Genomic DNA, 10,975 nt, shown 5'->3' with positions numbered 1-10,975 from the left:
TGGAAGCTCAGGCCCCTTGGGCCGGGTTCACTGGGGTCCTCCTGTGTGATCGGTGGTCATTCTGGTGACCTGAGGTGCCTGTGTCACCAGGGTGAGTTTTCTTCTAATAAATGGAGCAAATTCCCTGCAGCAACCCAATGTCACTGACACCGGCTGCTCGGACAGAGCTGGGGCCGCACACTGTCTGCAGCCTGAAGCCTCGGAGTAGAACCAGACCTGCCCCTCTCGTCCCTGGCGCCCAACTCCCTACCTCCTGAGCCCTTCCGCCATTCTCAAGTCAAAGACACGGGTCTTCCAGGCCTGCCACCACAGCTGACTCATTCCACACCTTTCCCGCTACCTGCCAGGGGTGGGCGGACAGGGAGGGCACGCCACACGGGAGGGCCGGCATGCTTTCCCACCTGCTGCAGGGGCTCAGGGAGCACAGGTGACACCATGTCTCCATGGGGAATGAGCACACACAGCGCATGCCACACTGGCTTTCACCAATACCTCTCAGAAGATGGCCAAGGCCCACAGAGGCCATGGAGCCCACCTAGGCCCACTTGGTACTAGGAGCAGGTGGCGTGCCCTCCCCATCAGCCCCCTGAGGCAGGTGGCGGGAAAGCTGTGGAATGAGTCAGCCGTGGCGGGGGGCGGGGGGTGGCCCTTGGCCTACACCGCGGTCCTGGAAGACCCCTGACTTTGACTTGAGAATGACTTTGAAGGGATCAGGAGGTAGGGAGTTGAGGGGCGTCAGGGAGGACAGGGGAAGAGCTGGCTCTACCACCTGCCAGGGCCCACGGTGTGGACCTCCCTGCCCTGGTCTCTGCTGAGGCAGGCCCAGAGGGGACTCTAGGTGAGGTCTGGACCTGGCCAACCCTTCCTCCTCAACCCTCTGCTGGTGGCCTCTTGTCCTCCTGCTCTGGGCTCAGCAGCGGCCCCCTGGAGGGGCCCTGCCACCACCACCGCCCTGCTGGACACAGACCCCCTGCCCTGGCCCCTGCAGCTGGACGTGCTGGGCCTCCAAGAAGCTGGGGATCCTCTACCCACTAGAGGCAGAAAATGTGGTTCTCCAGCTGCAGGTGACTAACCAGTAGCGGGCAAGGAACTGCAGGTGGAGATGGCTGCACAGTCTACACAAAACGAGGGTGAGAAGGGGCAGCGGAGGGCCTGCCTGGGCGAGGGGAGCCTCAGGTTCGCTTCACGAGTTTGCTGAGTGCACACGAGGCGCGACCGCGAAGAGTGAGCCACAGTCCACGCGTGTCTGCGTGGAGATGCCTGCACGTGTGAACACCGGTGCGTTTTGCTCACAGCTCCGTCGCAGCCATGGAGCAGGAAACTCCGGGTGAGGCCGAGGATCAGAAAGGGCAGGGGGGCTCCGACCCACCGGACTCAGTGGAGCCCCGGGTCCGAGACGCCGCCTCTGTCCCTTCAAGCTTCGAGAAGGGCAGAGACGCAGGTCCCCACTGGCCGGCAGCTCGTCCCCGCCCCTCCTCGGGCACACCCGCTGCGACCCGGCCTGCGCTCAGGGCCAGCAGGGGTGAGGGTCCGGAGACAGAGGCGCCGCCGCAGCCCCAGAGTCCTCATCCCGGCGCGGAACGGCGACCCAAATGAATGCACCGAGAAGCACTAACACCGAGCCCCCAGCACCGAGCCCCCGGCACCCAGCCCCCGGCACCGAGTCCCCGGCACCGAGTCCCCGGCACCGAGTCCCCGGCACCGAGCCCACCTCGCGCCCGCCCCTCCGGCTCCCACCTGCCCCTCCCCGCGCCTCACCTGGTCCGCTCCTGGACGCGCTCCTCCAAGATGCAGCTTCTCCGCGGGCGCGCCGGGAGTCCCGAGAAAATGAAAGAGACAGGAGGGAGGGGCCGGGGAGGAGAAGCGGACCGGACAGGGACCCACGTCCCAGATGAGGAAGGAGCGTGTTTACGGGAAGCCGCTGGGTTTCGGGAACTCCCCGCGTTCACGGCGCCGCACAGCGAATGTTATTTTCTCGGCGGCACCGCGCGCCGCTCGCGCTAAAGGACGCAGGAAAGCGGCCGGGACGTTTCTCCAGGGGAGCCCGCGCCCGGGCGGCTCCTGCACCAAACCTGCGGGGCTGCTGGGCTCCGCCCGGGGCCGCGAGTCTGTGCGCGGGGCGGGCAGAGGGACGGCCGGAGGCCCCGTCCTGGAAGCGCCGCTCGCGGCCCCCCGCGCGGGGTCCTGCGCTGCGGCCCCAGCCGAGGTCCTGGCCTGGCCAGCCCGGGGAGCGGCCCAGCCTGTTGCGCCGGGGACGCGGTGGGGCGGAAGGCTCCAGATGCACGCGGCCCGAGCGCACAGACGCCCCAGGTGGGTCGGGGGTGGGTCGAGGAGGAACCCGAGGTGGCGCGCGGGCAGGTGCGGGCGGGGTCAAGGATGACGGGGTGGGCAAGCCCCCACCGGGCAGATGCTGGGGGACACCGGGTGTGGGCAGTCCCCCCAACTTCATGGGAGGGAGGAGGGAGCAGAACCGAATTCTTCGGAACCCTCAAATTTAGGGGATGGGCAGAGCAGGGCCAGACTGGACGCTGAACCTTGGGGCCTGCAGCTCGGCCATCGGACCCAGGGTCGAGGGGGCAGTGCAGAACGAAGGCCCCCAGGATGTGCCAAAGGAGAAAGCGTCGCCAAATTGGCAGGTGAAACACAGCCTGTCGTGCTCCCAGCAAGATGGCACCATGGCCAGGGCACACAGGTCGGTTTCCCCAGCCACCGCCCTTCGGGCGCCCCCAGCCTCCCTGGCTGCCAGCCAGATGCTGGAGAGGGGACTGACATCCCCCCCTCCCACCTCCTCTGTGCCTGCCCCCTCTGCGCAGAGGGCTTGTCCCCGGGGCCACATCCCCAGGCACCCACAGCTTCCTTCTCTTTTCCTGCCCACTAGGGTCTCAACTCAAAGGGTCTCCAGTTCCAGGGTGGGGGTCCGGCTGCTTAGGCAGGACCACCCACAGGTGAGGCCCTGGAGGACAGCTGGAGGCTGGCAGCTTTTGTCCCGTGATGGGAAACCCCATTGGGAGCTGGAGGAAAACGCATATCCTGATAAAGGGTTTCATGCTGTGAAAGTGAAACTAGTTTGTTTATTTTGTTTATTTTGAAAGTAATACAGGCACAGAAACAAAATAGAATAAAACCAACTGTTGCCTTTTCCTCCCCACCCTGGCTTCAGTTCCCAGGGGTGAGTTATGGACTCTGTCTGGCTTAGCCTTCTATAAGTTTTTTGATCCATACAAACAGCACAGGCATCCACTCGAGTTTCTTTTTCTTTCCTTCTTTTTCTTTTTCTTTTCTTTTTCTTTTTTGCTCCGTTGCCTGGGCTGGAGTGCAATGCTTCGATCTCGCTCACCACAACCTCCGCCTCCCAGGTTCAACTGATTCTCCTGCCGCAGCCTCCTGAGTAGCTGGGATTACAGGCACCCACCACCACACCTGGCTAATTTCTGTATTTTTAGTAGCGAAGGGGCTTCGCTATGTTGGCCAGGCTGGTCTTGAACTCCTGACCTCAGGTGATCTGCCCACCTGGGCCTCCCATAGTGCTGGGGTTACAGGTGTGAGGCGCCGTCACCCCAGGCAGCAGCTTTCCATTTCTCTACAATGCTGGGATCAGGCACCTTAGGGTGGGTGTGTGGCTCACTGATTCACATCCTGCTCCCTCTGGTGTGTCTCACCTCTGCCTGGCCCTTGAATCACAGCCTCAGCTGCACCAGGCAACATATGGAGTTTCTTTCCTTTCTGTTCTAGGAATTTGTAGATTTCAGTTATGATTTCCTGTTTAACTCTCCAAATTATTGAGCAGCATATTCTTAAGATCCCCGAGGTCCAGGAGCATTTTCTTTTCTTTCTTTTTTTTTTTTTTATTTGAGATGGAGTCTGGCTCTGTCGCCAAGGCTGGAGTGCAGTGGTGCGATCTCAGCTAACTGCAACCTCCACCTCCCGAGTTCAAACAATTCTCCTGCCTCAGCCTCCCAAGTAGCCGGGACTGCAGGTGCACACCGCCATGCCCGGCTAATTTTTTTTTTTAACGTATTTTTGGTAGAGACGGGGTTTCACCATGTTGTCCAGGCTGGTCTCGAACTCCTGAGCTCAGGTAATTCGCCTGCCTCAGCCTCCCAAAGCTGGGATTACCAGGGGTCAGCCACTGCACACCAGGCCACACGCTTGCTTCCTTCCTTCCTTTCTTTCTCTCTTTCTTTCCTTCATTTCTTTCTCTCCTTCCTTCCCTTTATTTCTCTCCTTCCTTTCTTTCCTCCCTCCCTCTCTCTTTCTTGAGACAGAGTCTCACTCTGTCACCCAGGCTGGAGTGCCGTGGTGCGATCTCAGCTAACTGCAACCTCCACCTCCCGCGTTCAAGCAATCCTCCTGACTCAGCCTCCCGAGTAGCTGGGACTACAGGTGCAGGTGCCCGCCATCGTGACCGGCTAATTTTTTTGTATTTTTGGTAGAGACGGGGTTTCACCGTGTTAGCCAGGCTAGTCTGGATCTCCTAACCTTGTGATCCGCCCACCTCAGCCTCCCAAAGTCCTGGGATTACAGGTGTGAGCCTGCCTGCTTTTGCTTTTCTTTGTGTTATTAACTTGTAACTTGATTCTCTGGGTTCCCTCCCTTTGAACCTTGCCCACTTGCCTGTAGCCTGTGGGGACTCCTCCTAGTGTTCCACAGATGCCTCATCATCCTTGGCCCCGCCCATACCTGCCCAGGTGCCCACACCTGCCCAGGTGCCACCTCGGGTTCCAGTACAGGAGGAGGCTGCCTACCACCCCGCAGAAGCCGCCTCCACCCACCTCCAACCCACCTGAGATGTCTGTGGGTTCCGGCCCGGATGCATCTTGGAGCCTTCCACCCCCAACCATCTCCAGCCCCAACAGGTTGGGCCCCTGCTCCCGGGCTGGCCAGTCCCGGACCTCGGCAGGGGACCCAGGACGCTCTTTGGGGGAGCTGGGGGGATCGCTCCTCTGCCCTGCGCACTTTCCTGAAAGGGCCTCCGCTCCCTGTGCCTGCCTGCCCCCACCCTGCGGGCCCACAGCCGGCCCCCTCGCCTGGCCCAGCTCACAGCCTCCTGGGAGCAACCCCGCAGGTTCTGTGCTAACCACTCACTGGCCGGAAGGGTCTCACGGGTCCTCACGCGGGGGTGTGTCTCTGGCTGTTGGAGCAGTGCTCCCTGCCGGTGTCCCTCCTGTCAAGGCATCAATGGGGCAGGCTAGGTCTGTTCTATAGTTGCCAATTTTTATGGGCTTGAGCTATCAGTAATTAAGAGAGGTTGGAATGGCCCCTGTGGCGGGGGGCTTAGCAGCCTCTTCTTGTGGTTTTAGAAATTTTTAATCATATATTTGGAGGGTTTTTTTTTTTTCTTTTTTTAAAGAGATGGGGTCTCCTGTAGTTGCCCAGACTGGAAGGCAGTGGCCATTCACCGGCAGGACCATAGTTCCTGTAGCCTCGCCCTCCTGGGCTCCAGCGATCCTCCCGCCTCAGCTCTGAGTAGCGGGGACCGCAGGCAGGCAGCACAGATAAAAAACCTTACCCGAAATGTTTGCTTGCGCCTTTGTTGTTTTGTGGTCCTTGCTCTTGTCTTGTGATAATCTAATTCTAATTTATCTATCTTATAAAATTTGGAAGTTTTAAAATGTAAGGCTAATTTTAATTCTTACCCAGCACATTTCTGCGTCGGGAGGAATCCACACCTTCGCTTGTTATTTTCCTCCTGAAAAGGCTGCACCCCTCCCACATCCAGTCGTGTTGCCCTGAGCCCTCGCCTGTCAGTGTTCTTGGTGTTTCTATTGGGATTTTACTGTCTTTGTAGCTTAATTTTATTTTACCTTAATTAATTTTGGCGGGGTGGAGAGTCACCGTGTCGCCCAGGCTGGAGTGCAGTGGCACTATCTCAGCTCACTGCAACCTCCACCTTCCAAGCCCAAGCGATTCTCCTGCCTCAGCCTCCTGAGTAACTGGGACTACAGGTGCCCACCACTGCGCCTGGCTAATTTTTGTATTTTTAGTAGAAACGGGTTTCACCATGTTGGCCAGGGTGTTCTCAAACTCCTGACCTTGTGATCCACCCACCTCAGCCTCACAAAGTGCTGGGATTATAGGTGTGAGCCACCGTGCCTGGCCACCCGTTACAGCTTAATTTGAGAAAGAATGACATTTTTAGGGCTGGGTGCCATGGCTCATGCCTGTTGTCCTAGCACTTGGGGAGGCTGAAGTCAGAGAACCTCTTGAGAGCAGCAGTTTGAAGACCAGCTTAGACTAACGCCATCTTCACAAAAATAAAATAATGAGCTGGGCATGGTGGCCGGTGCCTGTAGTCCCAGCTACTTGGGAGGCTGAGGCAGGAGGATTTCTTGGGCCCGGAAGGTCACGGGTGCATTGAACCAAGATCAGGTCACTGCACTGTGGCCTGAGCAACAGAGTGAGGCCCTGTCTCAAAGAAAGAGGGAGAAAAAGAAAGAAAGAATATTAATTCTTCCTAGTCAGTGGATAGGAATGCTGGACAGTGGACAGGAAAGCAAGACAGGAGCTGTTAGAATTAGCCACACAGGCAGGGATGAGCCGGGACAGATGAGACTCTCCACCTCCACAAGCAGGAAGGGCTACGCTGGAGGAGGCCGGACGGGTCCACCATGGCTCTAGGCTTGACCAATTCCCCACCCCAGGCCTAATTACACACGCACTACGATCCAAAGTCACATGCCCGCCAGCACCACGGTGCATCCAACCACGTCCACGTTTAGTATAAAAACAGCTGGCACCCCAATTCTAAGAAATCTCCACCTTTTTCCTAGAAAATCTCATGACGATTCCACGCTCTGCCTAGGAGGGAGAACCCGTAAAAGAGAAACTCAGAATCAGACCCTGTTGTGTGTGACTCGTTCTCTGAGCACGCTCCTGCCGCTCTTCCGTGCACAAGTGTTCGCTTCGCGGTAAAAGCTTTGTGCCTTTCGCCTCCTTCCCACTTATATCGAACTCTTTCTCATGATGGTGTCAAGAACCTGGACACTGTCTGGGGCTGGGGCTGGCATCTCGCTGGCACCTGGAGACCCTCCTCAACCCTCCGGCCACAGAGCCGCTGCCTTCCGTCTGACCTCGGTGTTGTGGCCGTGCCTGTCCTGGCCAGGGCTCCTGTCGACGGCCGTGCCCGGCCCTGCTGCCCTTTGGAGCCCTTGGCTCAGGGGAGCCTCCGATCTGCCCCCAGGAAGGCGTTCAGTGCAGGAGGGGTGGTCCGATCACATTCTACCCTCTCCCCTGGTTGCCTGCTCTTCCATTCCTGGAACTCCTAGAGAATCAGGACAGTTCCTGGGAAGACTCTAACCACCAGCAAGTGCACAGGATGGTGGGGCCCGAGGGTGCCCAAAGTCCTGGAGCTGCAGGAGGGACATGGCCCTGCAGTCTTGGGATGCAGGTTCCGGATCTGAGGCTTCCTGGAGGCGCCTCCTCCAGCCCCATGGAGAGAGGAGGGAGGGTTCCCAGAGGCACCCAAGAGTGAGGATCTGGTTCTGGGCTGCTGGAGAGGAGATGCCTCTGGGAGACCCTCAGGGTCCCTGTGCCCCCAAAGCCCTGCCCCCATTCCCCTCCCCTAGTGCTTCCTTGTGCCCTCTCCTCCATTCCTCTCCCCGTGTCCTCCCCCATGCCCTCCCCCTGTCCCCTCCCCCAGGCCCTCTCCCCAGTGACCCCCCAGTGCCCTCCCCCCATGCCTTCCCCCAGGTTCCCTCCCCCAAGTGCCCTCCCCCATGCCCTCCCCCAGTCTCCTCCCCCAGTGCCCTCCCCCAGGCCCTCCCCCCAGTCCCCCCCCAGTGTCCTCCCCCCATGCCTTCCCCCAGGTTCCCTCCCCCAAGTACCCCCTCCCAGCTTCCTCATGCCCAGTTCCCCCATGCTGGGAGGCTGTTAGGGATGGAGGTTTGGGGAAACATCAGGCAGCCTCTTCATGTCTGGGGCTGAAGTTAAATCTTGGAAAGCTTCTATGCACCTATCAGCGTGGTCAGAAAATTGGCCTGAGTCTCCCTTTATTTGCCTAAGGTCTTATAATCAGAAGGGAACTTGAAGGGGCCGCAAATAAGGGGGATCCTCAGCTGGTTCCCCTGGAAGTTGCTTTTCTAATTTGGGGAAATCAGTCTCTTTGGGCCTGCCTGAGATGATCGCTGAAAGAGCTCGGTTTACTTACGAAGGTCTAGTACAAAGGCCATGCCCTTGTGCAAAATAAAATGAGACTTTTTCTTTAAAGTCTCAGGGTGAAAGGAGTCCCAGTGCTTCAGAAGTGTGCTCTAGGGGAGTGCAGGCTGCAGATCCTACCCATCCAGAAAGAGAAGTCTCCCTCCTTTTGGTGTGACCCAGGGTGGAGGGGAAGACGGGGGGTGTGTCCCCTGCTGTTTTCCCTCCATGGTTCCTGGGTCTTGGCACCTTGTTGAATGTGCTGTCCATGGTTGCAGGTGTGACCCCAACCATGGAACCAGAGGAACTAAGAGATTGGGGTTAGTCACACTCACCCAGGTGGCTCTGGTCCTCTGCCTGTGATATCCCTCTGACCTCTTAGACTTGTGTGAGCTGCTTAAGAAAAACTACATAATAGTTGGGCACGGCCCCTTTGATGGAGGGGGCATGCTAGATTGAACTCTGTATCCTGCAATTACGGCCCACGCTGAAGCATTTACCCTTAGAAAATGGTTCTGATTAACTGTCAAACTTGAAATTCCCGTGCTAATTACTGCCACTCCAATTGGAGGCCGGATAGGTGCATTGAAAGAAGTAGAGAACCAATGGCCATTTTCCTGCTGATAGGACACTATCAAGACTAAAATTTGGTCAGAGAATAAATGAGTGAAATATCAAAAAAAAAAAAAAAAGACTAAAATTTGGCTTTGGAGGATATTTCACCCCTAATTGTTCAAGGCAGAATTTTCCCATTTATAGAAGCAACATGAAGACTGGTTTCCAGTAGAAAGGGGAGAGGGCCGGGCGCGGCGGCTCACGCCTGTAATCCCAGCACTTTGGAGGCCAAGGCGGGCGGACCACCCGAGGTCAGGAGTTCAAGACCGGCCTGACCAACATGGTGAAATTCTGTCTTAAAAAAAAAAAAGAAAGGGGAGAGAATTGGAAGACTAGGTGTTTTGGTGAGGGGCCAACAGTGTGCCTCATGGAGAGGGCCCCTGTTCCACGGAGTGGTGGCGTTGACCTTGAAACACCACGTGCTCTTGGGACCAAGGGCAGAGAGAGATGCTCACTGTGGATGAGGGGGGACCCTCTGTTCCTAGAAAGTTACAAGAACGCTTCCCTTAGCCATATCCCCGGTTACTATGACATCCCTGATCTTGCCAAACAAGACGACTTCCCTGAATTGTAAAAGTTCCTACACAGACATACACAGGGAGGCTAAGAGATAGGGCCGTCTCTTACGACAGGAAAGTTGGACATCCTGTTGGGGTGGTCGGATGCTGGGGTCAGTCCAGAAGCCGTTGGATAACATCGGGGTGGCCCTGGACGGAAATCCTCAGTTGCCCCGGGACTTTTTCCAGCCCCACGCGACAGCTGAATCCTCTGTGAAAGGAGCCGGTTTAAACGTGGCCAACATGCTCAGCGACCCGTGGTACTCGGGGATTCTCCATGTTCTCCCCAGCAAGTGTCCCCCAAGTCTTGTAAGGCTGGCAGCCACACTAATCATTTTAGCGGGCTGAAGGGGGACCAGTATTTGGGTTGATTTGATTCTCAAATGGAGCCCGAGAGCCTTGAAATGAAAGCACACAGCTGGAGTTCACTCCTCTACTCGCCGTTTCCACGGATGCCGTACCTCGGTGTCCCAGATGAGGTCCCCGTTATGAAGCAGCCACGTTGCCTGTGGTATGTACCCTGGGGCTCGCTGTCACGTGCCAGGAAGATTTAGGATGTGGACACATATGAGGAGTTTAGGAGCGAAGGTTTAATACGTAGAAGAGCGGAGAAAGACGAACAGCTTCCTCCGTAGAGGAAGGGTCTCTGAGTGGAGAGGCCTGGCTGGCAGTGAACGTGCCATCTTTCACCGTCCGGTTCGAGGAGGTGGTGTCTGCCCTACACAGCGCTCACAGACGGCTTCGAGCAGGTGTGACATTTACATAGTGCGTGGGAAGGCTGGTCACCCTACCCTGACTTCTTATACAAATGGGCTTTCCAGTGGATCAGCACCATCTTGTTTGCTCCTTACAGTACGCAAGGTGGCAGAGGACAGAACATGGAGCCGCCACCTTGAAAGCATCCAGTCCTCAGACCCTGCCACCACCCACCCGGGCAAGCTCCCAGCTTGCTTTTCTATGTCCGAAGTTCAACTCTGCAGTCTGCTCTTTATCAGAAAATGATTTGGGGAATGTTTTCATTAAAATTAAGAGACTTACTGAGGACTCCCATACCCTTACTGTCTGCCTAAGTGACTTCTTCTTAACTCCTATAGCAATAAGAACTTGGGCAAGATTAAAAACCAGAGTTTAGTCCTCAGGAGAAATGGAGGTATCAGAGCTGTGCTCAGGGTTTGGCTCAGGGATGCTCCTGCCACAGTCTGCGAGAAGGAGGCGTGGAAATATCTGGGGTGGATCTGAGGGACCACCTGCGGGCGGGGCACATCGACTTGGTGGCTGATCATGGGCCACAGGTGTCCTGGCGATGTGGCCAGTGAGGAGAGCCAGGCCCCAGCTGTGGACATATGCTGTCGCCATTTCATTTTAAATACTGTACGTATGTTCACGAAAAAGCCAAACTGAAAAATATTTTAAGATGTTTATTCAGAGCCAGTCAGAGTGACCGTGGCCTGAGGAATGGCCTCAGCAGGTCCTGAGAATGTGTGTTCAAGGTGGTCAGGTTAGGGTTTGATTTTTCATATCTTAGGGAAACAGAAGTTACAGGCAAAAACACGAATCAGTACATGTAGGGTGTATGTTTCCTGACTGGCAATTGGTTGAAAGAGTTAAACTATAGAGTTGAAGTCAGTAGGCCGGGCGCGGTGGCTCAAGCCTGTAATCCCAGCACTTTG

The sequence above is a fragment of the Sapajus apella genome, unplaced genomic scaffold (genome assembly GCF_009761245.1).
Source record: "Sapajus apella isolate SASKATOON/1434 unplaced genomic scaffold, GSC_monkey_1.0 scaffold48, whole genome shotgun sequence".
In the NCBI taxonomy this organism is placed as follows: Eukaryota; Metazoa; Chordata; class Mammalia; order Primates; family Cebidae; genus Sapajus; species Sapajus apella.
This window is presented reverse-complemented; position numbering follows the sequence as displayed.